Consider the following 26,510-nt stretch of genomic DNA (forward strand, 5'->3'; position numbering starts at 1 on the left):
TCTATTAAGGATCCTGCTTCTATAGAATTTAGATAAAACATCAAGATCACCAGGTATAGTATGTGTTACACTAGATGTTAAAAAGATAATTATAAATATAGTTGTACCCAAGAATTCATGGTTCCTTTTTTAAAAAATGATATGGAAATTGCTTTGTTAGACTAGTAACAGCTATGGTCACCATAAGATGATCTGGTTGTATACGCTAGATCGCCAGTTATACACCAAGAATATCAGGGCAAAGATACAACGAGTATCTTCTAAAATTTGAGGTTGGCTGTTTTCACTGAGTGATTCCTGAGCTTTTACTCACACAATCTTTCTATAAATCTTATTCACAAATTCATTTTTGTGTTTCCGAGTTTCTGCACTGTGTATTAAGGCATTATGTAAGATATACAACCTCTAATGTTAAACAAATAATGTAAAAACAAATGTTTGATATATTTAAGGATGCTCTTTTAATTTAACTATTTATGAACAGTTCAAAAATAGCCTAAAGCATTACATACATACCAGAATACAGCTGATGTCTTATTGTGGATTATTAAGCTAGCCTTGTTGTAATAAGACAATTATCTTCACATTATTAGTATTAATTCCTCACATTGTTTTTTGCTGCAAGGCTAAGATAGTTATCAGTCTCGGTTAATTCTTTCGTAGCCAAATGTTACAGGCAGGGCAATATAGTGAAATATCATGTAGATGCCAGAGAAGCTACACATCATGAGGTGAACACATCTCAGACTAAGTCTGCAGCTATATCTACACTGGTGTAAAGCTCCATTGCATAATGGACTTTGATTACATGTAAGACTATACTCATTTTCTTGATCTGATAAATTTATCACTGTAAGACTGAGCTCATGAATGAACAAATTAACACTTCATATTTTAAATAGATATATAAACACAATCATCCTTTTGTTTATAACAAAAATACATTAATCTGTGTTTATATGCAAAGATGCCTGTTGAAGTAAGGTTATAAATTGCTCTAGAAAATACACAAAATAAACAAACAGGCAAATACACAAGCTCTGAAGTGCATGTGTATCTGAATGTACTGATGATCTCACCACATACACATCTGTAGCAGATAATAGTTTAAAGATCTAACCCGCTAAAATGGGAAGAAAATGAAAATCTGTATCAGAATACATTTCAGAACATAAGGAAATATTCAAAAGTTTTAAAAAAACAAATAGGAGCAAAGGATATATGAATGCAAATGTTGTGATCCAATTATTAAATATAAATATTTATAAGCTAACAGTTCCAAGTCTACAATAGTAAATTGTTTATTCAAATGAAAAGTTTTATTTGGGGATTAGATCTACATTATTTTCTTAAACTCCAAGTTGGATTGTGTTTTGAGTTCTGTTTCAGTTCTGCAGCAAACCTCATTGAATTCCATTAATCAAAACATTAATCTACTGAATACTTTCCCCCTTCATTCTGTTCATCAAAATCAACCCTGATATTTATCCAAAAAATATTAATATTTTTCTACTGATTTTCACTGGGTTTTGTTCTATTAATAAACATTGGTAAATTCTGGAGAAAAATATAAATAAAAAACTGTGAAAATGAATGGCCCTCTGTATATCTTACTTGTTTTGTAAGGTCATTCAAGAACTCAGCTATTCAATGACAAATATGTCAGGTTACAAAAGTCTTCTATTTTGGGAGATTAAATGAAGCTAAGATTCACTGTAATTATTACAAACTAGTTTGCCCTCGAGGTTACCAACTCTCAGATTTTGTATAGGTTCTCCCACTAATCCCACATTTTTAGAGAATTCTTTGCAATTATTTCACATGATTCAAATAATTCCTGCTATGTTTTAGTAATTTGTGTCCAACTTAATATTTTTTAATTTATTCATATTGTATCACACAGAATAAAATTTGTGCACCCAATTTATTTTACTATATGATTTCCACATTTGAATGACAGCTATGTCCACACTCATAGACTTTGATATATATAAGAATTCAAGATAACCATGGAATGATTTCAATACACATTTTTCTACACAGACTACTTCTATATCCTATTGTATATGATTTGGTATGGCATCCATTACTGGGTAGTTAATATAGCAATACAGTTGGAAGTCCAACTGAACTCTAGTGATTTTTAAGATAACTACAGGTCTGAATTTTGGTGCAAAGCACTGAGATTGCCCCTATCAGTGTTAGAATGATATGTTTGCAAGACAGATACATTAAGGGAGGGAACTTTCATTTTTGCTGGTATTAGATATAACTACAACTTTTCAGCTGCTTTTCATTTCAGCATTTGCAGTTCATTGCCTCCCACAAAAGGAAAGAGGCTGGGTATAATCACCAGTGTGTTCAGCTGTTTGAGGTCATACAAAAGAAAATATTATCATTGGTATAAAAAGTTACCACACACTTGTGGTTCATATTCGAAACACAGGAGTAGGTTCATTTACTTCAACTGAGTATTCTCTCTCTCTCTCTCTCTCTCGGCCAATTATTAGATACCATTCTAAGGCAACTTATAAACACTGATATTTCAATGGCAAACACAATGATCCCAGTGTTATTTTCATACTCTTGTATGCAACCAGGGACTATACAGAAGTCACCATCATCATTATCACCAATGCAAAACTGGATAAGTGTTGAGTTTTTAATAGCATTTGTTGTATTTGATATTCAATGAGAATTAATAATGGGCAAGTGATCTGCAGTCTCCACATTTTGCCTTTGGATAAGATGTTTGAGATAATTATGGGTTGGGTTATCAGCAGCTTACTCTATAACCTGAGTGTTTGGCAGCCACATAGGAGAGATTCAAATGCCGCCCAGCTGATTAGCAGAGTGCCCCCATCTGGCAGCAGCATGAATTTCTATTGGTGGTGCACATTCACACATGTCTCGGTGCATATATCAAAATTTATTCCACACATGGATGGAAAAAATTAGAGGGAATATTAGTTATCACTGCTGTATAGATATAATATTTCCCTATGTACATTCTGATTTATGCAATGTCTAAGTGAATGCATAGCCACACTTGAGAAGGAATTATTAGACTTAAGGTTCAATGAAATTGAAATTATGAATCTTGCTTAGTTATTTTTTGAGGGATAGTTACATGGATTGTCATATATTATCTGTGGATTAAACTGGCTACAGCAAGGGCATACATCTTTCTTGGAAGACGAGCAGTTTTTGACACCATTAGTGTCAAAAACTACTGACAAGCTATCCATTGGTAAAATAAAGTTTGCATGAGCACCATGACTGAAAACTGAAATATTACAAATTCACAAAATAATTCTGATGCTGTAGAATATATAAGGCCCAAAATAAATTGTGTTCTGTTACTTTGTGTCACCCACATCATTGGACACAAAACAGAAATGCTACCAGGTATTCTAACTACAATCAGAGTAAAAGCAAAATGTGAAAGTGAATGTGAGGGATAGAAACTGTAGTAATGAGGAAAAAATCACTTACATTTATCCAAGATGGCTGTCTCTATTACTGTTGAAACACTGCTATGGGCTGAGGTCACATGACCCTGTAAGCTAAAATAGAGAAGCTTCAGCAGAGGGTAACTGAAGCTGCAGCACATTAAAAGACATTTTAAGGTGATGGGGGTTGACTAGAATTTAGTTTATAACAACTATTTTCCTCAAGGCTGGCAAAATGACCTTAATTTTTGGTCACTTTTCAAGACTTCAGGCAACAGTTTTTCAGGATCACCCTCAACTCTGTTATGTGTGTGTGTTTTGTACATAACACATTATGTGATGCTTTGATGGCTTCATTGGTGTAAGTCTGTGGTTGCCTCAAAATTCACAAAAAGTGAAGCCATATATAAGTTATGCAGTTTCAGAGGGGTAGCCATGCAGGTTGACCCCAAATACAAGCGAGATAAAATCTTTGTACCATAGAATATCACCTATTCTATTTGTGACATTTATTTAACAAAATGGAAAATTTAGTAATGTTTTAGAGAGTTTTAAAATATGTGATTGGTGCTACTTTTCATATCTTTCAACTCGTAAAACCAAATTTCATAATTACCCTGACTCTAACACCACAAAGAGAGATGAAATTATAAATGTTAGACAAATCAAAATGACTTTAAACAGTTCTTCTTATGAATTTCTATATTAATGTTAAGTTCTATTAAATCTGAATCATACAGGGCCTGGATCAAATGATGTCTGTTCCAAGAGACAGCTCTTCCATGTGATATAAAGATTCTATTGTTAGTCATAATAGATAGGAAGATATCAGATTTGTCATTGCTTCAGGACTGAATATGGCCATTCCTGGCCTTAAAGCCAGTACAGTTCTGGGAGAAAACACACAGGAAGGAGAACAAGAGGAGGAAATAGAAAAGACTACAGTGAGAATTTTTTTTTAATATGGCAGTTGTTAGAAGCAGCTCAGAGGCTTGGAATATTAAATATATGAAGATGGATGAGTAGACAGAATGCAGGTAAGTTGGTCAAAGATACATGATAAATATTACTAATTTATCACCAATATATCTTGACCACATACAAGATACATGTTTATGTACATACATCTTTGCATGTATATCTGTGTACACAAACACACATTAAATACCTATACACATTTAAATGCATACATATCCAGCATAACCCATCAAAAAGGGAATGCAGATAAATAAGTTCAAGGCACAGAAACCTCAAACATAGAGCAATAACAAATGCACATATACCAAATATATTGGATATATATGAAATGACAAAAGATACAAGGGGAATGAAAAGTTACAGTTTTCAACAGCAGAAGATGCAATCTCTCACATTTTGAACATGTTTAAAAGATAAAATCCCATTGCAATATATAGATAACTATATTTACCCCATTCCTGTGAGATTATAATAGAATTCAGAAGAGGAAACAAACTCAGAAACTGTTATCTAGAGATAAGAATACTTTCATGGTACAAAACTTAGGTGGAACAAAGTCATACCTAAGAATACCCCTTGGTAAAATATTTGAAAGGGGACTCAGAAACCTAAGTTGCTTACAAGTTTTTCAGAATTTTACCCATTACTACTACTGACTAAAATAAACCCCAGAAGTGGTCAAATGCTTTGCAACAGAAAAAATAATCATATTGGCAATTTGGAAGACAAGTAAATAACACCCAACTACAGGTTGAACCTCTCTAGTCTGGTACCATCAGGACCTGACTGATTCCGAATGCCAGAATTTTCTGGACCATGGAAAGTCAAAACTGTCTAGCAGCATTACCAACACTTCCACTGCTTACTGGGCTGTTAGAAGGCATTTAGATTAGATATATAAAATAGCACAGAATATTGACATCTAGGACTGGTTGCTATAAACAAACTTTATGGGGCCGCAAGAAACTTGGCCACACCCATGATAAGTGGACATCCAGCTAACTAAAAGCATGCTGGACGATGGATATCTCTGGACAAGAGAGGTTCAACTTGTAAAATCCTTCTATAAATAGTCTTTATATGTTGTTGATGTTTTTAATATTTTAAGGATACAAAAACTGACAATCTAACGGAATAATGAATGTGATGAATATGGGATTTGTAATGTAATATTAATTGTTTCACCTTTTGGGTCACTGATAATTCAAATTATATTTAGGTTACAGAGAATTTAAAGTCTGATAGATACTTGTAAGACTGTGAGGAATCAGTAGTTTACAGTCCAGATGTCCACATCACCAAAAAACACCATCAAAAACTCAAGCGAACTGGCATTGTGTATCTATGACTAAGAAATGAGCTGGCATGAAATGAATTATTCTCTCTTCCCTACAGATGGTGCATGCAGAGCTTATTTGATTGTGTAGAGAAGCTTGGATTGTTGCTACTTGTACTGTATCTATTCTGGTGAAAGACAATTTCGGTCTCCAGGGCAATTAGTCTAGATCTGTTCATAAGTAGCAAATTTGAGAGAGAGAGAGAGAGAGAGAGAGAAAGAGAGAGAGAGAGAGAGAGAGAGACCCTAAGTCTGACTCCCCACTATCCTGCATCTAGTGCAGTCATTTATACCTGTGTAAAAGTTATGAAAAGAGCTACCAAATCAGAATAGCACAGTGTTCTATCAATTTTGTATAAGTGTAAATGACTCTCTCAGGCATAAGGACCTAAAACTTATTCCAGATCATCCAGAGTAGAAACAAAAAGTTATTACTCAAGGCATAAAGATATAAAGACGTGTCCTCACCAGCTGTTGGACATGGTTTCCTTTAGGAACAATTAATAACAAATTAAGAATACTAGTAATGCAATCAATTTATTCTACGATAGTGCATTCTATCTTCCCAGTCAAATATCTACTGAAAGAAACTGACAACAAATGAATAGCAATTTCTTTCTCACCCCATACAATGAAAATACCAATCTCTCTCTCTCAGATGCACATCTACAAATCCCCCTACTCTCCTTTTCAACTAATTTCCTATTTAAAGCATCATGGTAAAATTTCAACCTGATGGTGTGCTACATACACTAGAAATGTGCTTGTTTATTTTAATCAACTCATATTGCAATAACTACATGATTCAGCATAAGTAAGAATGTAAGTATGTTTAGTTTAAGTACTGTACAAATATATGTACTGTAGATGTTTATAAACATACAGTGGCTTCTGATGTTTAAAAACGTCTCCTTTATTAACAGATTTAGCCTCTTTGTAACAGAGAGTATGGATAGTATTTCTAGCATTTAGAACTGGAAAAATTTGTATCATGTCTTCAATATAGCAGAATGGTAAGTCCTCCTAAAATCATGATTTCAAATGACAGCCACTGTATCATCAAAATCATAGTAAAAATATAGTTTTCATGTTTGATACAAACTGGGCAGATATTTTCATCAATGCTTCTTTAAAAACACTGACATCCCCAAATCTGAAATATGGCTAATAGTAATACTGAATAGGTATTAATAATAACTAAAGTATAGGGTAGCCTTTGGGTAGCTCCACACATATAGATATAACAATGCAATATATATATGAATGATATGACTTTAGCTAGCTGGTCATATGGATCATAAAGTCCATCTCAGTTGTAATCCTTATGGTGATGAAATTTCCACTAAACATCTCTTTAAAAAACTGATTCAAAGCAATGTGTGGCATGATGTAATCAACAGAGTAAATTGGCTTATTTATAAAAATATATATAGTTTTAAAAAAAATAATTGAGGAGAGTTGTTTGTCCTGCTGGCTATTACCTATGCAAACACTGTGTATAACAAATAATACATGGCATCAGCCATCATTAATGGAAATCCTTAACAATGTGAATCCAGATCATTCTGGCTAAGAACAGCACACAAGAGACTGAAATTCCAAAATTTAAATGGATTATTTTGTAAACATTTACAGCTTTAATTCAAATTATCCAAAACTACTAGTGGGCAAGCAAATTAATCTAAAAAAACGTCTTGAGAAACATGATGACCACCATAAATTAAGACAATGCATGAGAATCAACTAGAAAGGTGGTACTGCTTTAAATTAAGGTAGAGTCTAGAAATGCATTATTTAGCTTTATGAATACAAGAGGAAGGAAAGCTAATTCTTTATAGTTTATTACTAATCTCACAAAGTGCATTTGTAACAAATGTTTAACTGATGATGCTTTGACAAGTTGTTACAAAATCTATTATAAAATGGAAATATTGATAAAATACATGTGCATGTTTAATACATGAATTAAAATAACCAACATGCAGTACTCCTAGCAACTTCAGAGACACCAATTACTTCCTGAGGAAATTACAGAGCATTAGTAATCTTCCTGAAAACATCACCCCGGCCACTATCGATGTAGAAGCTCTTTACATCTACCTTCCACACGATGGGTTATTAGCTGTCAGGAACACTATTCCTGATGATCCCACAGTACACCTGGTAGCTGAGCTATGTGACTTTGTCCTCACCCATAACCATTTCCAATTTGGGGAGAACTTATACCTTCAAGTCAGTTGCACTGCTATGAGGCCCCACGTGGCCCCACAATATGTCAACATTTTTATGGTTGACCGCAAAAAATGTTTCCTCAGCTCTCATTCCCTAGCACCTTTCCTCTACTTATACTACATCGATGACATCTTCATCATATGAACCCACAGGAGGGAGATCCTTGAAGAATTCCTCAGGGATTTCAACAATTTCCACACCACCATCAACCTTAGCCTGGGCCAGTCCACGCAGGAGAACCACTTCCTTGATACTGCAGTATAATTAAATAAGAACATAAGAACATAAGAATGGCTAACCTGAGTCAGACCAAAGGTCCATCTAGCTGACAGTGGCCAGCACCAGGTGCCCCAGTGGGGGTAGACCGAAGACAATGATCAAGAAATTTGTCTCGTGCCATCCGTATCCAGCCTCTGACAAACAGAGGCCAGGGACACCATTCCTACTCCCTGGCTAATAGCCTTTTATGGACCTAACCTCCATGAAATTATCTAGCTTCTCTTTAAACTCTGTTATAGTTCTAGCCTTCACAGCCTCCTCTGGCAAGGAGTTCCACAGGTTGACTGCACTGTGTGAAGAACTTTCGTTTATTAGTTTTAAGCCTGCTACCCATTAATTTCATTTGGTGTCCTCTAGTCCTTATATTATGGGAACTAATGAATAATTTTTCTTTATTCACCTTCTCCACACCACTCATGATTTTAAATACCTTTATCATATCCCCTCTGATGGCCACATTATTACCATCCTATACCAGAAACCTACTGACCATTATTCTTACCTACATGCCTCTAGCTTCCACCTAGGACACATCACACAATTATTTGTTTACAGCCAGGCCCCAAGATACAACTGGATTTGCTCCAATCCCACAGACAGAGACAAACACCTATCAAACATCACCAAAATTAGATGTGGCTGCACAATTCTCTTTTCCATTTCTTTTCATTCATAACTTTAACTATTGTCAAACTCAGTCAAAGGTTACGTTACTTTACTGATCAGATCCTGGAAACCCCTTTCACTATTGTTCTGGAAGAGCCAGACGTCTTCAATGTAAGAGTTAAGTAGCCATTCAGAAGAAAGTTACTGACATTCCTTAACGGCAGCTTAGAACTTTATTACAGATTTAAAATGCTTTGGACAACACTAATGTGGTATTTTTACAGCCAACTTTTGGAACAGGAAAGCTTGTACAATTGAAATAAATGAAAACTCAGTGATTACAGTTATTTGTTTGCTCATCTGGGAACCCATAACGTTAATAAAACGTTGGAAAGAAACTGCTTTTGCCTCTTAAATTTTGTGCATTTCATCAATAGTACTCAGTGTGGGTATGTCTACACTACAGCGCTAATTCAAACTAACGTAGTTCGAATTCGTTAATTCGAACTAAGCTAATTCGAACTAACACATCTAGAACTAAAAACTAGTTCGAATTAGCGTTTTGCTAATTCGAACTAGCGCGTCCACATTAAGTGGACCCTGAAGCGGGGTTAAGGATGGCCGGAAGCAGTGCCGGCAGGGCATCAGAGGAGGACTTAGAGCGTGGAGATGCTGTCTTAGGCTAGCCGAGGGCTGTGCTTAAAGGGTCCCGACCCCCACCCCGGACAGACAGTTCTCAGGGGTGCCCCGCTTGCAAAGCAGTCCTGGCTTGGAGTGCCCTGAGTGCCCACACTGGGCACATCACAGCACTCGGCCATCAGCCCAGCTGCACTTGCCGCAGGCTGCCATCTGGGGAGAGGGGGCAATTGGGGGGCTGCAGGAGAGCTTCCACCCCCAGAAGCCCACAGAGCCAGCCCAGTCCTCCCCATCGGAGGCTCGTGCCCCATTCCTCCCTCACCTCCTTCCACTTACCCTTCCCTAACCCCTCTTCTTGATGTACAAAATAAAGATAACGTGTCTTCCAAAATGGAATCTGTCTTTATTGAACAAAACTGGGGGAGACTGGGAAAAGGAGGTGGGAGAGGGGAAGAGAGAGGCTGGGAGAGGGGAGGGCAACTAAAATGATCAGGGGTTGGGAACGGGTCCCATATGAAGAGAGGCTAAAGAGACTGGGACTTTTCAGCTTAGAAAAGAGGAGACGGAGGGGGGACAGGATAGAGGTCTCTAAAAGCAGGAGTTGGGTGGAGACGGTGCATACAGAAAAGTTCTTCATTAGTTCCCATAAAGAAGGACTAGAGGACACCAAAGGAAAGGAATGGGTAGCAGGCTTCAAACTAGTAACAGAAAGTTGTTCTTCACAAAGCAAAGAGTCAACCTGTGGAACTCCTTGCTGCAGGAGGCTGTGAAGGCTAGAACTGGAACAGAGTTTAAAGGGAAGTGAGATCAAGTCATGGAGGTTGGGTCCATGGAGCGGTATTAGGTAGGGGGTAGGAGTGGTGTCCCTGCCCAAGGTTTGTGGAAGGCTGGAGAGGGATGGCACGAGACAAATGGCTTGGTCACTGTCTTCGGTCCATCCCCTCCAGGATCCCTAGGGTTGGCCACTGTCGGCAGACAGGTACTGGGCTAGATGGACCTTTGGTCTGACCCAGGACGGCCATTGTAAGCTCAGGGCTCAGGGTCGGGGGTCTCAGTGGACCCCCTTGATTCTCTTGCACACCTGCTCCTGGGTGGCCAGGCTGGCAGCTATCCTGCCCAAGCCGGCCGCTTTCCTGCACCTAGTGCGGAGATCATGGACCAGGTCCACGATGTCCGCACTAGCCCAGGCGGGTGCCCGCCTCTTGCGGTCCCGGGCAAGCTCCCGGGAGCCGCCAGCCTGGTCCCGGGAAGAGAGGGAGGGCTGGGGAGCATCGGGTGGGTGGCTCGATCCGTGCCAGGTGCAGGGTCTGCTGGCTGGGTGCTGGCAGCCTTGCACCTGGCACGGGCACCGTAGCCAGCCCGTGCCCCTTTAAGGGGTCCGAGGCCGGGAGGGGGGCAGTAGAGTTTCCCTGGTGTTGGCCAGAGTGGCCACCAGGGAAAGCTGGGGAGGGCTAGCCTCCCACTAGTTCAAATTAAGGGGCTATACACCCCTTAATTCGAACTAGTTAGTTCGAACTGGGCTTAATCCTTGTGGAATGAGGATTACCTAGTTCGAACTAAGCGCTCCGTTAGTTTGAATTAAATTCGAACTAACGGAGCGCTAGTGTAGCGCCTATAAAAGTTAGTTCGAACTAACGTCTGTTAGTTCGAACTAACTTTGTAGTGTAGACATACCCTGTGTGAATCTAGACCTCAGCAAGGCTCTTGTAAGGCCCATATGTTTTATCAGAATTCCTATTGCTTACAAACAGGAAGCAAAATATTGATCAGAGGAATGATTCCCATACTTTCGGACATATGTAGGTATAACCACACAGCAATTACCAACATCACTTCCTACCATTAAAGCAACCAATATGTGGGTGGATTTGGGAGAAGAATGAAGAAACATTTCCACTCTAGCAGCCTGAATTTGATTACAGAAGATATGATGAAAGGGAGAAATGTCCCCCCCTCTCATTCAGAAGCCAGTGTTTCAGGGGCAAAGGAAAAAATAGAGGATTGTATTAAATGACAAGTTTGTCACAGGCTAATACTCTAACATTGCACTGGAAGTTTGTATCATGGAGCTCAATCAATATGTGGCACACATAATAATCCTTACATTGTAACTAAGACTTAGCTACTGATACAGTAATAGGTATTTTGTGGTTTAATCTTCCCAGTCCACCAGCTTTAGAAAGTTGAGTAACAATGTGTTCAATAGTTGTGGTACATCTGATTCCTTGATTGGAATTTTGCCATTATTCTTTGTCTCAGTATTTTGAAAGGTTTAATAAAATTCAATGTCTGGAAACTGAAGCTAGACAAATACAGACAAGAAATAAAGCACATTTTTAAGTGAGGATAATTAGCCATTGAAACCTGGGGACATTGGCAGTTTCTCTATCATCTTTGAGCTATAGCATATTTTTTTAGAAAGATAATTTGAAGATTTAACCTGATGGAGAAACTGCCATCACTGCTCAGACAGAAGGGGTACGTCTACACTACAGCGCTACTTCGAACTAACTTAGTTCGAATTAGTTAATTCGAACTAAGCTAATTCGAACTAACGCATCTAGAACTAAAAACTAGTTCGAATTAGCGTTTTGCTAATTCGAACTAGCAAGTCCACATTGAGTGGACTCTGAACAGGGCTTAAGGATGGCCGGAAGCAGTGCCGGCAGGGCATAAGAGGAGGACTTAGAGCGTGGAGATGCTGTCTCAGGCTAGCCGAGGGCTGCACTTAAAGGGTCCCGACCCCCACCCTGGACACACAGTTCTAAGGGGTGCCCCGCTTGCAAAGAAGTTCTGGCTTGGAGTGCCCGGAGTACCCACACTGGGCACATCACACCACTCGGCCATCAGCCCGGCTGCACTTGCCGCAGGCTGCCATCTGGGGAGAGGGGACAATTGGGGGGCTGCAGGAGAGCTTCCACCCCCAGAAGCCCGCAGAGCCAGCCCAGTCCTCCCCATCGGGGGCTTGTACTCCATTCCTCCCTCACCTCCTTCCACTTACCCTTCCCTAGCCCCCCTTCTTATTGATGTACAAAATAAAGATAACGTTTCTTCCAACATTGACTCTGTCTTTATTGAACAAAACTGGGGGAGACTGGGAAAAGGAGGTGGGAGAGGGGAAGAGAAAGGCTGGGAGAAGGGAGGGCAACTAACATGATCAGGGGTTGGGAACAGGTCCCAGATGAAGAAAGGCTACAGAGACTGGGACTGTTCAGCTTAGAAAAGAGGAGACGAAGGGGGAACAGGATAGAGGTCTCTAAAAGCAGGGGTTGGGTGGAGACGGTGCATTCAGAAAAGTTCTTCCTGAGTTCCCATAAAGAAGGACTAGAGGACACTAAAGGAAAGGAATGGGTAGCAGGCTTCAAACTAGTAAGAGAAAGTTGTTCTTCACAAAGCAAATAGTTAACCTGCGGAACTCCTTGCTGCTGGAGGCTGTGAAGGCTACAACTAGAACAGAGTTTAAAGGGAAGTGAGATCAAGTCATGGAGGTTGGGTCCATGGAGTGGTCTTAGCCAGGGGGTAGGAGTGGTGTCCCTGCCCAAAGTTTGTGGAAGGCTGGAGAGGGATGGCACGAGACAAATGGCTTGGTCACTGTCTTCGGTCCATCCCCTCCAGGGTCCCTAGGGTTGGCCGCTGTCAGCAGACAGGCTACTGGGCTAGATGGACCTTTGGTCTGACCCAGGACGGCCATTGTAAGCTCAGGGCTCAGGGTCGGGGGTCTCAGTGGACCCCCTTGATTTTCATGCACACCTGCTCCTGGGTGGCCAGGCTGGCAGCTCTCCTGCCCTAGCCGGCCACTTTCCTGCGCCTAGTGCGGAGATCGTGGACAAGGTCCACGATGTCCGCACTAGCCCAGGAAGGTGCCCGCCTCTTGTGGTCCAGGGCAAGCTCCCGGGAGCCGCCAGCCTGGTCCCGGGAAGAGGGGGTGGGCTGGGGGACATCGGGTGGGTGGCTCTGTGCTGTGCCAGGTGCAGGGTCTGCTGGCTGGGTGCTGGCAGGCTTGCACCTGGCATGGGCACCGTAGCCAGCCCGTGCCCCTTTAAGGGGTCCGGGGCCGGGAGGGGGGCATAGAGTTTCCCTGGTGTTGGCCAGAGTGGCCACCAGGGAAACCTGGGGAGGGCTAGCCTCCCACTAGTTCGAATTAAGGGGCTACACACCCCTTAATTCGAACTAGCTAGTTCGAACTAGGCTTAATTCTCGTAAAATGAGGTTTATCTAGTTCGAACTAAGCGCTCCGCTAGTTCGATTCAAATTCGAACTAGCGGAGCGCTAGTGTAGCGCCTATTAAAGTTGGTTCGAACTAACGTCCATTAGTTCGAACTAACTTTGCAGTGTAGACATACCCAAGTTGTGCATCTTGGTGCAGGAACTAAGGATATGTCTACACTACCACCCTAGTTCGAACTAGGGTGGTAATGTAGGCAACCGGAGTTGCAAATGAAGCCTGGGATTTGAATTTCCCGGGCTTCATTTGCATAAAGCCGGGCACTGCCATTTTTAAAATGTCCACTATTGCGGACTCCGTGCCACGTGGCGGCACGGACTAGGTAGTTCGGACTAGGAAGCCCGGGACTAGGCTTCCTAGTCCGAACTACCTAGTCCGTGCTGTGTGTAGCCGCGCGGCACGGAGTCCGCACTAGCGGACATTTAAAAATGGCGGCGCCCGGCTTTATGCAAATGAAGCCCGGGAAATTCAAATCCCGGGCTTCATTTGCAACTCCGGTTGCCTACATTACCACCCTAGTTCGAACTAGGGTGGTAGTGTAGACATACCCTAAGTAAGTTCTAGAGCCTGTATTTTGCAGGAGATCAAACTAGGATGATCAAAAAGATAGTAGTCCTGTCTGACCCTACAAATCTATGAAACTACAAAATATTTTCGGTTGCATAGTATGTATTTCAGTATGAAGATAAAAAGACACTGAAAACTTAAAAAAAAATAAAAAACTTGAAGTCCAACGCACATTTCACTATTTGTGTTGTCTGTTCACAATTTTACCCTTGAGTGTTAAAGAATTTTTCACTTTCGTTTTTTGTTAGTTTCACATCTAGCTTATTAGTATTGCAATGTTTGAGCTGGAAACTCTACAAGAAGAGGTGGGGAACCTAAGGCCCAGGGGCAGAATGTGGGCCTGGCTTATCTGGATCCAGCCCCTGAGACTCTGGGCTCCTCCTTAGCATTGGCAAGCCCACACTGGTGCTCCAGCCCCATTCTCCTCCCTCTTTCTACCCATGGGGAGGGAGCACACCAAATCTACTAGCCTGCCCCTCCTCCCTTCCCCCCGCAAGCTCTGGTGTGTAAGGGGAATGTGGGAAGGATCTTTCTCCTCCTTAAGTTGGGGGCCACATCAGTGAGGGTTTGATTTTTTGTGTTTTTGCTTCATGCTTGTATGTGGTCCCCGACTGATTTTTCAGTGGGTTATCAGCCCCCGACCCAAGAATGATTCCCCACCCCTGCTCTATAAGCTATGTTTGCTTGTTTAAAACCAGTGTGAGATTTGCAATGTTCTGCAAACTTTGCAACTTGGCTTTAGGGTGGGGAAGTCAGGAATACAGCCATGACAACATTAAAAGACAGAAGCCACATCTTAGCACTTACACTACTTGATTCTTAATCCTACAGAGCTTTCAACCACGTGGAGCTGCTAACATATGGCAGCTGGAGTAGGCAGTGCAGCACTAAAATGGTTCCAAACATTCCTCTCTAACATGGCCTTGAGTTTTAACTGCTCAACTAGAGAGTCCCACAGGAACTTGTGTTTTTACCTCTTCCACATCTTCATGACTTCAGTTAGAGAAGTAGTGAGATACCCTGCTCTGAACAATATTCACTTCATAAACCACAGGTATATATCTAATTGTCTACAGATGCAATCATTTTGACATCACGAGGCCGTTAAAATAACTACAAAAGATCAGCTCTTGTATAAAAAGCATTTGGCTCAAAATAAAACTAGACAAGACCAAGGTGCCACAGGTTGGAAGGGAAAAGAACACCTCACAGAATACTCCATCTTTCTTCCCTCAGTGGTGGTCTCCCCTTTTCCCCAAAGTAGTGTGAAGCACCCAGATTCTATTTGACTCCCACAGAAAATATGAGCATGTTTCAAATAAAAATAAAATATAAAAGTTAACAATGAAGAAGAGAGGGAAATTAGGGTAAAATGAAGAAGGCTATGAGAAACAGAATTGCCACTAAGTAATTTCCGCTTTTCTTTAGGCTACAACATGAGAAACATTTTGACAAGCAGAAGATATAGCAAACATTGCTTAATATAGAATGTGGTCTTACCATATATAGCAACATACCAGAGACCACATCTGAAATCCAATTTACAATGCTGAATAAACATGTGGCTGGTAAAGACAATGTAGTGGCATTCTAGATTTTCACAGCTGATGTCTTAGCTCTGTCTACTAAAGTCTTTGTTGGAATGACTCAGCAGAGACAAGGAAATTTGCAGCCCACTAGTTTTGTATGGGAATTCAGTCAATGAATCACTGTGGAACTAGATACAGAGCTATCTGCCAGTACTTATGAAGTTTTAATGCATTTCTTTACCAGGTTTAAAAACAAGCTAAAGTGAGAGGCTATATCCAATAATTGATTTGAATAATTTTCACTTATGTAATGAAGAATGTGACACTGAATAGAGCTTTATTTACAATTGGAATTTTACAGTTTTTGTTCTTTCACAAATAGTTCAGAATACTTTATTTTTTAAATCTTTCTTCCTTCTCTTTTCTTCCTCTTTTAACTTAATATTTAATTTTTAAAAACAGATTTATTTTTCTTATGTGCTCTGCCAGTGATGTTCTAAATTACATAGGATAGGGCAATGCCTAGCACTGAAAACTTATCAACCACCAATATTTCATAAATATAACTGGAGACAAAGCCAGACAAAAGCAGCAGAAGCAAAATTAAAAATACACATTATCTTGGGCAAAACAAAGGCAGTGCAAAGGGCTTGGTGTATAGCAAACAGTGATATGAGCAGTTCAGGTTCATGGAAAAGACCTCTGTGTACATTCATGCCTGGTGAGGTGATTTATGCCTAGGAAGAGATGGGAACCTTTAATTATCTATCTGAAGTGGAAACCTCAAACTTCATCTTTCTAGCGGTCCATATTGCCTTTGAAGTTTGAAATGTCTCAGATTAGTACAGAATGATTTCCTAAAATGAAAGGCAGTCTTAGGAAAGGAGGAATAAGATAAGTTAGTGTTTGAAATATGCTTAGCAAGACTTTCTGTTGCTACTGTCTAAGGGTATGTCTACACTACCCACCTAGTGGACGAGGTGTACCGGTAGTTCGGAATAGGAAGCCTAGTCCAAACTACCTAGTTCGAGCCCCGTGTAGCCACGCTGCACGGGGTTCGAACCAGCAGGGTTTTAAAAATGGCGGCTCCCCGCTTATGCAAATGAAGCCCGGGAAATTCAAATCCCGGGCTTCATTTGCAAGTGCGGTATGCCTACATTACCCCGCTAGTTCGAACTAGCGGGGTAGTGTAGACATACCCTAAGAGAGTACAGGCAGTCCCCGGGTTACGTACAAGATAGGGACTGTAGGTTTGTTCTTAAGTTGAATCTGTATGTAAGTCAGAACTGGCGTCCAGATTCAGCCGCTGCTGAAACTGACCTCCAGTTCTGACTTACATACAGATTCAACTTAAGAACCCCAAGCGTCCCCAAGTCAGCTGCTGCTGAAACTGACCAGCTGCTGATTCCAGGAAGCCCGGGGCAGAGCAACTCTGCCTCGGGCTTCCTGTAGTCAGCGCTGGTCAGTTTCAGCAGCGGCTGACTTGGGGACACCTGGGGCAGAGCAGCTGGGGTGCTGCTGGGTTGCTCAAGGAGTGGCGCTACTGGACCAACCCAGCAGCACCCCAGCTGCTCTGCCCCAGGCGTCCTGATTCAGCCGATGCTGAAACTGACCAGCAGCGGCTGAATCAGGACGCCTGGGGCAGAGCAGCTGGGGTGATGCCGGGTTGGTGCAGTAGTGCCCAGAGCGGTGCTGCGGGACCAACCGGCAGCGCCCCAGCTGCTCTGCCCCAGGGTCCACAACAAAAGCCTGGTCTGCTGGGGGGGGGGGATGGTCCCCAGCAGACCAGGGGCACCGGGAGCAAAGCCGCAGCAGCGGCGGGGTGCTGCGCCTCTGAGGCTTTGCCAGAGCAAAGTCTCAGAGGCGCGAGACCCCTCCGCCTCCCCGGCTTTGCTCCAGGTGTCCCTGGTCTGCTGGAGACGGTCCCCAGCAGACCAGGGGCACCCAGAGCAGCTTTTCTCGCCCCGGAGGACGAGGTGGCGGGACCGCTGTGCTCTGGGCGGTCCTGCTGCCTGCAAGCTCCGGGGCGAGAAAGCCCCGTTCGTAAGTGCAGATCCGACATAAGTAGGATCCACGTAACTCGGGGACTGCCTGTAGTTGATTATATACATCCCTATGAGGGAAACAGTATCTCTCGGAACTGGAAAGCTACATGATGCTCTTCCTCCAGAAAACATTAAGAACAGAGTGGTGACTTAAGCCTCGGAATCTGCATCTATATTCAGGCCTCTGAGGTGGCAACATATGGATGAGGTTCTCATTGATTTAATCCATAAATGGATGCCAAAATAAACTATATTAAAGAAAGGATGACGAATGGATGGAGTCTGTTGTTGGTATGCATCTTGCAATTTCTAGCTCATCCACAACTATTCTGGTGAGCTTTACAAGTTCTTTAGCATAGTTTCAGGACATTTTCTGCTGAGAAATAATTCAATCCATGTTCAACTGCAGATTCTAAGAAGGATATAACAGATGGGGAACAGAGGAAAAAAAAGGTTGTGAACAGATAAAGACAGTAGAACCCAGAGGTAGAAGATACGAGATGTGCCATGCTTGCATGTTGACAGTTAACTTCTGGAGGCACAGAATCCAAGTCCAAAAAGGTGGAATTGAGGGAGGACAACATGACAGAAGCCCTTATACAGCACAGAATACAGGGACTGAATGGCTAGACAGTTACTACAACCCTTCCTCTCTCACTTCTTACAGTTTTCTTTTTAAAAATTTGTTCTTTATTCAGAATATGGTACTGTAAGAGCAAAAAATGGAAACATTATAGCTCAGTGATTGAGGTATAGTCTTTGTGCTTCCAGGAAGCCAAAAAAAAAAAAAAAAAAAAGACTTAATGAGAACCAATGACTTGGAAAGAAATGTGAAATTGAATGGCCTCATTTTATAATCAAACTGAGTGAAGTATCAAAACCTAAATAGGTAATACATGTGAACAGTTAAAATTAGATTTTTAATATTGAATTTAAATAATAAAACTTATCATACGCTAATAATATAGGTAAGAGAATATTTTGTTTATTATTATAAATATGTTTAATCTACAATTTGTTATGAATTGCTTCATAAAATGAGCATGCACCTATTCTTTATTCTCATTTTTCTCTCTGAGCTTTTTATAATGGGGCTTCAATTTAAGATCAATCTGCTTGAAGAAGAAAAAAATACTTACCTCGTAGTACTGCTTCCTTGACTATTCTGCATGATCCTCCCTAGAGCAAAGCTGCTGGAATTTCTCACACTCTATTTGCTCCCTGAGGGCAGAGGTAGTTAGGGTACAAGTCACACACATACTTAGACCACCACCCTAAACGGCTACTTTTAGGCTTCTTTGGCATCCCTGTAAATCTCATTACAAATGTTTTTTCTGACATTTGGCCCAATGTACATGGGCCAAATGTTGAAAAAGACTCTTCCAAAAAAAGAAGTGGAAAAAGCTACGCAAATTGCAGTTCATAATTTGCATAGCTTTTTTCCGGAAAAGCAGTGCAGTGTAGACATAGCCCTAGAGATCTTAGTTTCTGAATGAGTGGAAAGTGCAGCCCCCAGTCCATAAACTCATCACAAAATAGTTGAAATGGAAGGAAAACAATTAATCGAAGTGTAAGATAAAAAAAAAGTTCTTAAATTTGACAGAGAGGTGGATTGGTATGTGTGAAATCTGGAAGATGACATCTTCCAAGAAACCGAATTACAAAATAAAATATTTGTTCCTTCTCTTAGGATACTCTCTATGAAGGATTCTCACTTCTGGAGAGGGAGTAGCTTGAGGCATATCCCCAAATAAAATGTAACCTTAGCAACTGTAACAAGTAGCAACAACAAGGCCAGTGCCAACAGTATGACATAGTATGTTTTAAAATCTAATAAAAGAGAGGGATAAGATACTTCTCAAAAAGCCAGTCATTTTTATAGCCAGTTGGATATGTTCAAAAGCTCAAAAAAAAAAAAAAAAAAAAAAAAAAAAAAAAAGACTAGCTCATATAAAGGATGCTCTAAAACCTACCAAAGTCTAATGGACAGAGAGTTTAAGCTTCACTATTTTGAAGACATGTTCCGGATGACTGAGAGAGCAAAAAGGAATTTCTCCCTAAAAGCTAAATCTAGTCAACAGTGTCTTATCAATGCATGCAGAGAAAACTATGCAGATGACAAACAGAAATATCACCAAGGTGGAGTGACTATTCACATGACTTTCGAATTGTAGGCCACACGGGGCACAAGAATGTGAAAAGGAGATACCCATTTAGATATGGTCTCCTTAGTGATGTCATTTGTCAATGAATTGATAATGAATGTAACGAGAAATTGGGGAGTTTTTGAAAAGTTTTAATCTGCTTCAAGTAGAACATCTAGGATTTTTTAATGGTAAGCATATATATGAAAAAGATGAGGGCATGGAAAGAATGCTGGCAAAATGATAGGCTAAGTTAGGTGGACTCTAATACTACTTTGGAAAAGAATGTCCAATAAGTCTGTACAAATACCTTTTTCATAAAATCTGGTATAAAGTCTGAGAATTCATTTGTTCTTTGAGCTGAAGACACTGCACCCCAAAAAATCCACTTTTCATTCAAAAAACTTGAGCACTAATATATAACAGGGTGGTTTTTTTCAAGTGTGAAGTCTGGCATGAGCCTGATGATGGGGGCTGAAGAGACAATAGGTCCAATCCTTGAGTAGTTCATGACAGGCTAAAATAGATGCCAAATGAATCCAGATGCTATTAGTCATCAAGCTAGTCTCAGAGACAGAATGCAGCTAAGCAATTTTTGTTTTGTGAGATAAAACTAAGTTTTCCATAAGGGCCTATTCACAGTAAATTGAAAATGTTTCCACTTAAAAAGTTAATTCTTTTGGGAGATGGCTTCAAAGAGGCGATGAGAACATAAGATAGACACTCAGACACTTTATGACTTTGGAGCATTGTCTTTTTTACATGACAGGGTTGTCTGCAGTACATGGGACCAGACTCAGTGACCCAGGAAGTCCTTTTCAGTCCTACATCTCTGTGTTCCTGATAGCAATCAAACTGTCAGAGAAAAGGATCAGGATGGAATGAAAGATACAACTTAGGGTCATATGTGAGGATCTATCTCAGTTGACTCAAACATCTTCTAAAATCTTGCATGCTAGGTCTGGAGCCATGAACAAGGTCTTATGGTAAAGAACATCTTATGGTCCCATCACTCCCAGGTCTCCTGACATAGGAGATATAATGCAATACTCCCCTTCTTATGTACATTTAAACCAGAATAAAGTCTTAGGATAAAATTTCTCTAAGGCTACGTATAGACTGTGACGCTATTTTGGAGCAAAATGCAGGACAATGTAGCACTTTAAAGACTAACAAGATGGTTTATTAGATGATGAGCTTTCGTGGGCCAGACCCACTTCAAGCTCATCATCTAATAAACCATCTTGTTAGTCTTTAAAGTGCTACATTGTCCTGCATTTTGCTTCAACTACCCCAGACTAACACGGCTACATTTCTATCACTACGCTATTTTGGGATACTGAAAGTATCCCAAAATAGCTATTCTGAGTCTATAAATGCATCCGTTATTTCAAAATAGATTCCAGCAATCCATGAGGATTGACATTTTGAAATAAGCTGTTTTGAAGTTAGATCAAAATAAGATACGCAATTTGCGTAGCTCAAATTGCCTAGCTTATTTCAAGCTCCAGGTGCAATATAGATGCACCCTCAGGGTTAAACAAAGGCACAAAAGTACTTTATGCCAAATTAAAAGAGCCATGCCACAAAAGTGAGATTCTTCTTCCTTGTTTTCCAGAGACTGGCTTTATAAAAACACTTCTGGAGCAGCAACAGTGATAGAGCCCCATGGCCATCTAAGCAAAATATATTTAAAGAAAAAGAAAAAGCAGTGCCTTCTGTAGAACAGCATCTACAGAGAGCTCCTGAGATGTCTGCAGTGAAAAAGGAACTCACTAAAAGGTACAAAGCTTGTGATTAGAGTACTTGGTGATGATCCACAGGAACCAAAATCCTTTGAGTTTGATGAAGAATGCTTTTTATTTTTGTGCTATAGGCACAACACACAACAAGTGAAAATTCTGCACAAACAGTATATTCAGGTAAGTATTCTTCTTGGACAGCAAGCATATTATATGTGTAGATAATTATTAATAACAAGTTAAAGAAAAATCATAGTACTGCACATTCTATATAAAAATGGACTTATCGGGCATTGAAATAATGGTTTTGCTGACAAAAGTATTATTCACACAGGACAAACACACATACATAAACGCCCACAGATAATTATGTTATAACATTAAGGAAACTGATTTCCCTCTTGATGTACATAACTACTTTTCTGTGAGATGCATGTGCACACATAATAGTTGGACTGCATGCTGGGAATGTCTGTGCACACTGGAAAAAGGAATTATCCTCCATCAAGCCATTCCATGGCACTTTTTATTTTAAAATGGAGTGCCCAGAGGAGAGTATGGTGTTCAAATTGACATAGTATCTTCAATTTAAACAATGTCATAATATTTTCCAATATAATTTTCTAACAATTCTAACAGTTCTTTATACATCCTGATAATTTGTTTGCTTTAAAAAAAATTCTGCAGCATACAGGAGCAGAGCTTTTCACTGAGTTGTCTGTCCAAAACCATACTTTTTCCTAAGTGATTAACAATTAATTTTGAACCTATCACTGTTTATGAGTAGTTTAAATTATTCCCTTCCAAAGTGCATTACCTTACATTTGTTAGTATTGAACTTTATCTGCTGTCATAGCACCCAATTACCTTTGTGTAATCTACACATTTTGCTACCTCTTTGTTCAGCCCTCTATCCAAACCATTAATAAAAACATTAAACAATGCTGTTCTGAGCACAGGCTATTGGTGTATCTAAACGTAACCTTTAGCCATGCTGAAAATTGACCATTTATTCCTACTCTATCTTCTGTCACTTTGCCAGTTTCTAACTTATGACAGAACTTTAACTATCACCCAGAACTATTTAGTTTCCTTAATAAACTCTTTTGAAGGACTTTGTCAAAGGCTTTTTGAAAGTCCTTATGAGTGATATCTACTGGTTCCACTTGTTACACTATATTGTTGTTGCTCACAAATCATTCTTGCTGACTAAAAAAAAAAAGTATGATTTTTCTTTAGAGAAGCCAAATCTTGCTTCCGCTTCTGTAGTGGAGAGATGTCTGTTTGGTGGGATCAAGTAACTTTGATGCTAAGAAGAAGGAGCAGGATCTGTCCCAAGGAAAATTGAACTCTAACATAAATTGACATTGCAAGCGATTTTTAGAGTAAGGCTGTGGTTAGATATATCAACATACATGGTGAATATTATCATGATCTGATCTAAGACTAATTAAATAGCTGAGAAGAACAGGACAGTGAAAGTGCCAACTTTAGCTTTTAATTTTGTTAACTTTGTTAGATTTTGTCACAAACTCAGCATTATTATAATTCAGATTTTTGAGTCAGTCCCTCTATTATATGGGACAAATAATTAAACCTGACAAGATCTTTTTTCTATCAGTGACAAGGTATACACTGTCCAAACAGTGGTACAGTAAGAAGTGAGAGGTGTCTGACCTTGCAGAAACTGTCTGAAGATACAGACATAGGGAGTGTGTCTAGACTACAGGGTTTTTTCAAAAAAGTGGCCTTTTTAAAAAAAAAAAAACTTCCCCTGCGTCTAGATTGGTGCCACGTTCTTTCGAAAGTAAATCGAAAGAATGCGGCAGTTTTTTCGACCGTGGAAAACCTCGTTTTACAAGGAAGAACACCTTTTTTCTAAAGTGCTCTTTCAAGAAAAGGTGCTATGTAATGCAAACTGTGCTTTTTCAAAAGAGAGCATCCACACTGACTGGGTGGTCTCTTTCAAAAAGCGGCTTGCTTTTTCGAAAGTACTGGTTCTAGTCTAGATGCTCTTTTTCGAAAGAGGCTTTTTCGAAAGAGGCCATTTGCGTCTCAGTCAACAATCATGTAGGAGAGAGGCTAGATCTTGGGTGGAGGAGCTGGTCACAAAAATAGAGCACTTGCTGTGTCCTGCCACTTTACTTTCACATCTTTTGTGCAAATACATATTTAAATCCCTTCCAAATGCAGATTATTCTTATTCTTTCAGGCAGGGGAAAAGGAGCTGAATTCTCCTCTTTCTGAGATCCAGGAATGGGAGTAAAATACAGCCAAAGACTGGAGCTCATGAGCTAATAATGTCTGTTGCTTGTTTTTCTATGACAAATGGCTGATAAAATAAGTATCCAGATCCTTTTTAGACTTCAGTTGGTTCATTTGCTTGAGGTTAACTAGCACTTCATCAGAACAATTCTACCTCTGCTCAGATGAACTGAAGGAATGTCCATGGGATATGAGTGAAGGCAATCATGTGTGCAATCATTCTGTCATACTTGGAGAGGTTTTTATCATTATAGTGTTCATTTGCGGTTTTTGGATTGCTTTTGGAAATATTCAGAATGGGCTAATAATGGTGGAAATGGATGCCAAAGAACAATCTGGATTCATCTAAACAACATATTTTGTAGATCAAGACTCAAATGAGTTGGATGCCATTATTAAGTGTAATATACATTTCATGACTATTTGATAACTACAAGAAGTTTTAAATATGAGACACAGAAAGGACTCATACTAAAAGGTAGGATTAGCTTCAGAGCATTTCTTCTGTGGCTAAAAAGTGAGTCAATTCATTTCCAAGCTTGAGCAAAAATTCCAAGTTAGAAAATGAAGATTGATTAAAAAAAGACATTCTCTCACTCTCAACACTTTAAATGAAAAATAAGTAATCTCCTCTCACCCCACACCCACACCTTAAAAATAGGAAGTTAAATTCTTGAAGTGGATAAAGTGTACTTTTGATCTGGAAAAAATAATGAATTGGACAGGATTTTATTTGTATGTAAATTAGCAGATGATCATGCCAAAAGCACACGTGTTTTTGATGAAGACATAATGGCACTGCAAACCTTATTAAGAGGTAAATGAGTCAGAAATTTTTTTAAGGAGAGTAATGCACAATCCCCGTTCACATTAGCAGGTCGATAAGCCAGTTCAAGTTCAAACAGCAACATGATTGAGACCCGCAGGTGCTGCAGAATCAAGGCTAGTTGTGAGTTATGCCATTTTTTTACTTGTCTCTCAATGTTACCTTATGTTAATACGTTTAATTCATATTTAATTGCCATATCCTCCACTGGTAGAAATCAGTGTACCTTCATCCAATGATGTAATGAAGATTTACATGATATGAGCATCTGGTTCAATATACATATTTAATTTTGCATTTTTTAATTATTTTAATGTTTTATTAGGCTTTTTAAATGAACTTACCAAAAACACCCTATGCTTAATGTCTAAAACCAACTTAATATAGATATGGATCTCTCAACTCTATGGGGAACATTTTCAAAGCACTGCACAGAGATATAGCAAGAAATCTTCCAATAAAGTCAATGAGAGGCATGCAACTGAAGCTGTACCTGTATGCACTTTCTATAAATATATTCGAAGCAAGAGGAAGACCAAGGACATGGTAGGCCCATTGCTCAGTGAAGACTGAGAAACAATAACAGGAAACTTGGAAATGGCAGAGGTGCTTAATGACTTCTTTACTTCTGTCTTCACCAAGAAGTCTGATGATGAAGAAATGTGTAACAGTGAATGCTAGTGGGAATAGGTTTAGAAGATAAAATAAAAAAAGAATAAGTTAAAGATTATTTAGAAAAGTTAGATGTCTGCAAGTAACCAGGGCCTGATGAAATGCAACCTAGAATACTCAAGGAACTGACAGAGGAGATATCTGAGCCTTTAGCTATCATCTTTGAAAAATCATGGCAGACAGGAGCGATTCCAGAGGATTGGAAAAGGGCAAATATAATGTCCAGCTATAAAAAAGGAAATAACAACAACCCAGGAAACTACAGAACAGTCAGTTTAACTTCTGTACCAGGAAAGATAACAGAGCAGGCAATTAAGGAATTCATCTGGAAGAAAATAAGGTGATAGGTAACAGCCAGCAGGATTTGTAAAGAATAAATCATGTCAAACCAATCTGATAGCTTTCCTTGATAGGATAACAAGTCTCGTGGATAAGGGAGAAGCAGTAGATGTGGTATACCTAGACTTTAGTAAGGCATTTGACATGGTCTCACATGAGCACCTTATCAATAAACTAGACAAATACAATATAGTTGGGTCTACTATAAGGTGGGTGCATAACTGGCTGAATAACTGTTCTCAGAGATTAGTTATTAATGGTTCACATGGGTTTGTTTTGGGACCAGTTCTGTTCAATATCTTCATCAACGATTTAGATACTGGCATAGAGAGTACGCTTATTAAGTTTGCATATGATACTAAGTTGAGAGGGGTTGCAACTGCTTTTGAGGATAGGGTCATAATTCAAAATGATCTGGACAAACTGGAGAAATGGTCTGAGGTAAATAGGATGAAGTTTAATAAGGACAAATGCAAAGTACTCCATTTAAGAAGGAACAATCAGTTTCACATATACAGAATGGGAAATGATTGTCTAGGGAGGAATACTGCTCAAAGAGATCTAGGGGTTTTAGTGGATCACAAGCGAAATATGAGTCAACAGTGTGACACAGATGCAAAAAAAGCAAACATGATTC

General features: G+C 39.8%; 1 protein-coding gene across 10 annotated transcripts in view; it reads right to left on the minus strand.

The window, feature by feature from the left end:
- Window positions 1–26,510, minus strand: part of FOXP2 (forkhead box P2) — a 671,944-nt gene that overhangs the window by 108,303 nt on the left and 537,131 nt on the right. Inside the window, exon 3 of one of the 10 annotated variants that reach the window (XM_006122528.5) lies at window positions 3,496–3,566. The exons of the other annotated variants lie outside the window; for them this stretch is intronic. The gene's annotated coding sequence lies outside the window, so the exon portion shown is untranslated. The remainder of the gene's footprint in view (window positions 1–3,495; window positions 3,567–26,510) is intronic. 10 annotated transcript variants of the gene reach the window in all.

This window comes from Pelodiscus sinensis, chromosome 1, assembly GCF_052426305.1.
Source record: "Pelodiscus sinensis isolate ZL-2025 chromosome 1, ASM5242630v1, whole genome shotgun sequence".
Lineage (NCBI taxonomy): Eukaryota > Metazoa > Chordata > Testudines > Trionychidae > Pelodiscus > Pelodiscus sinensis.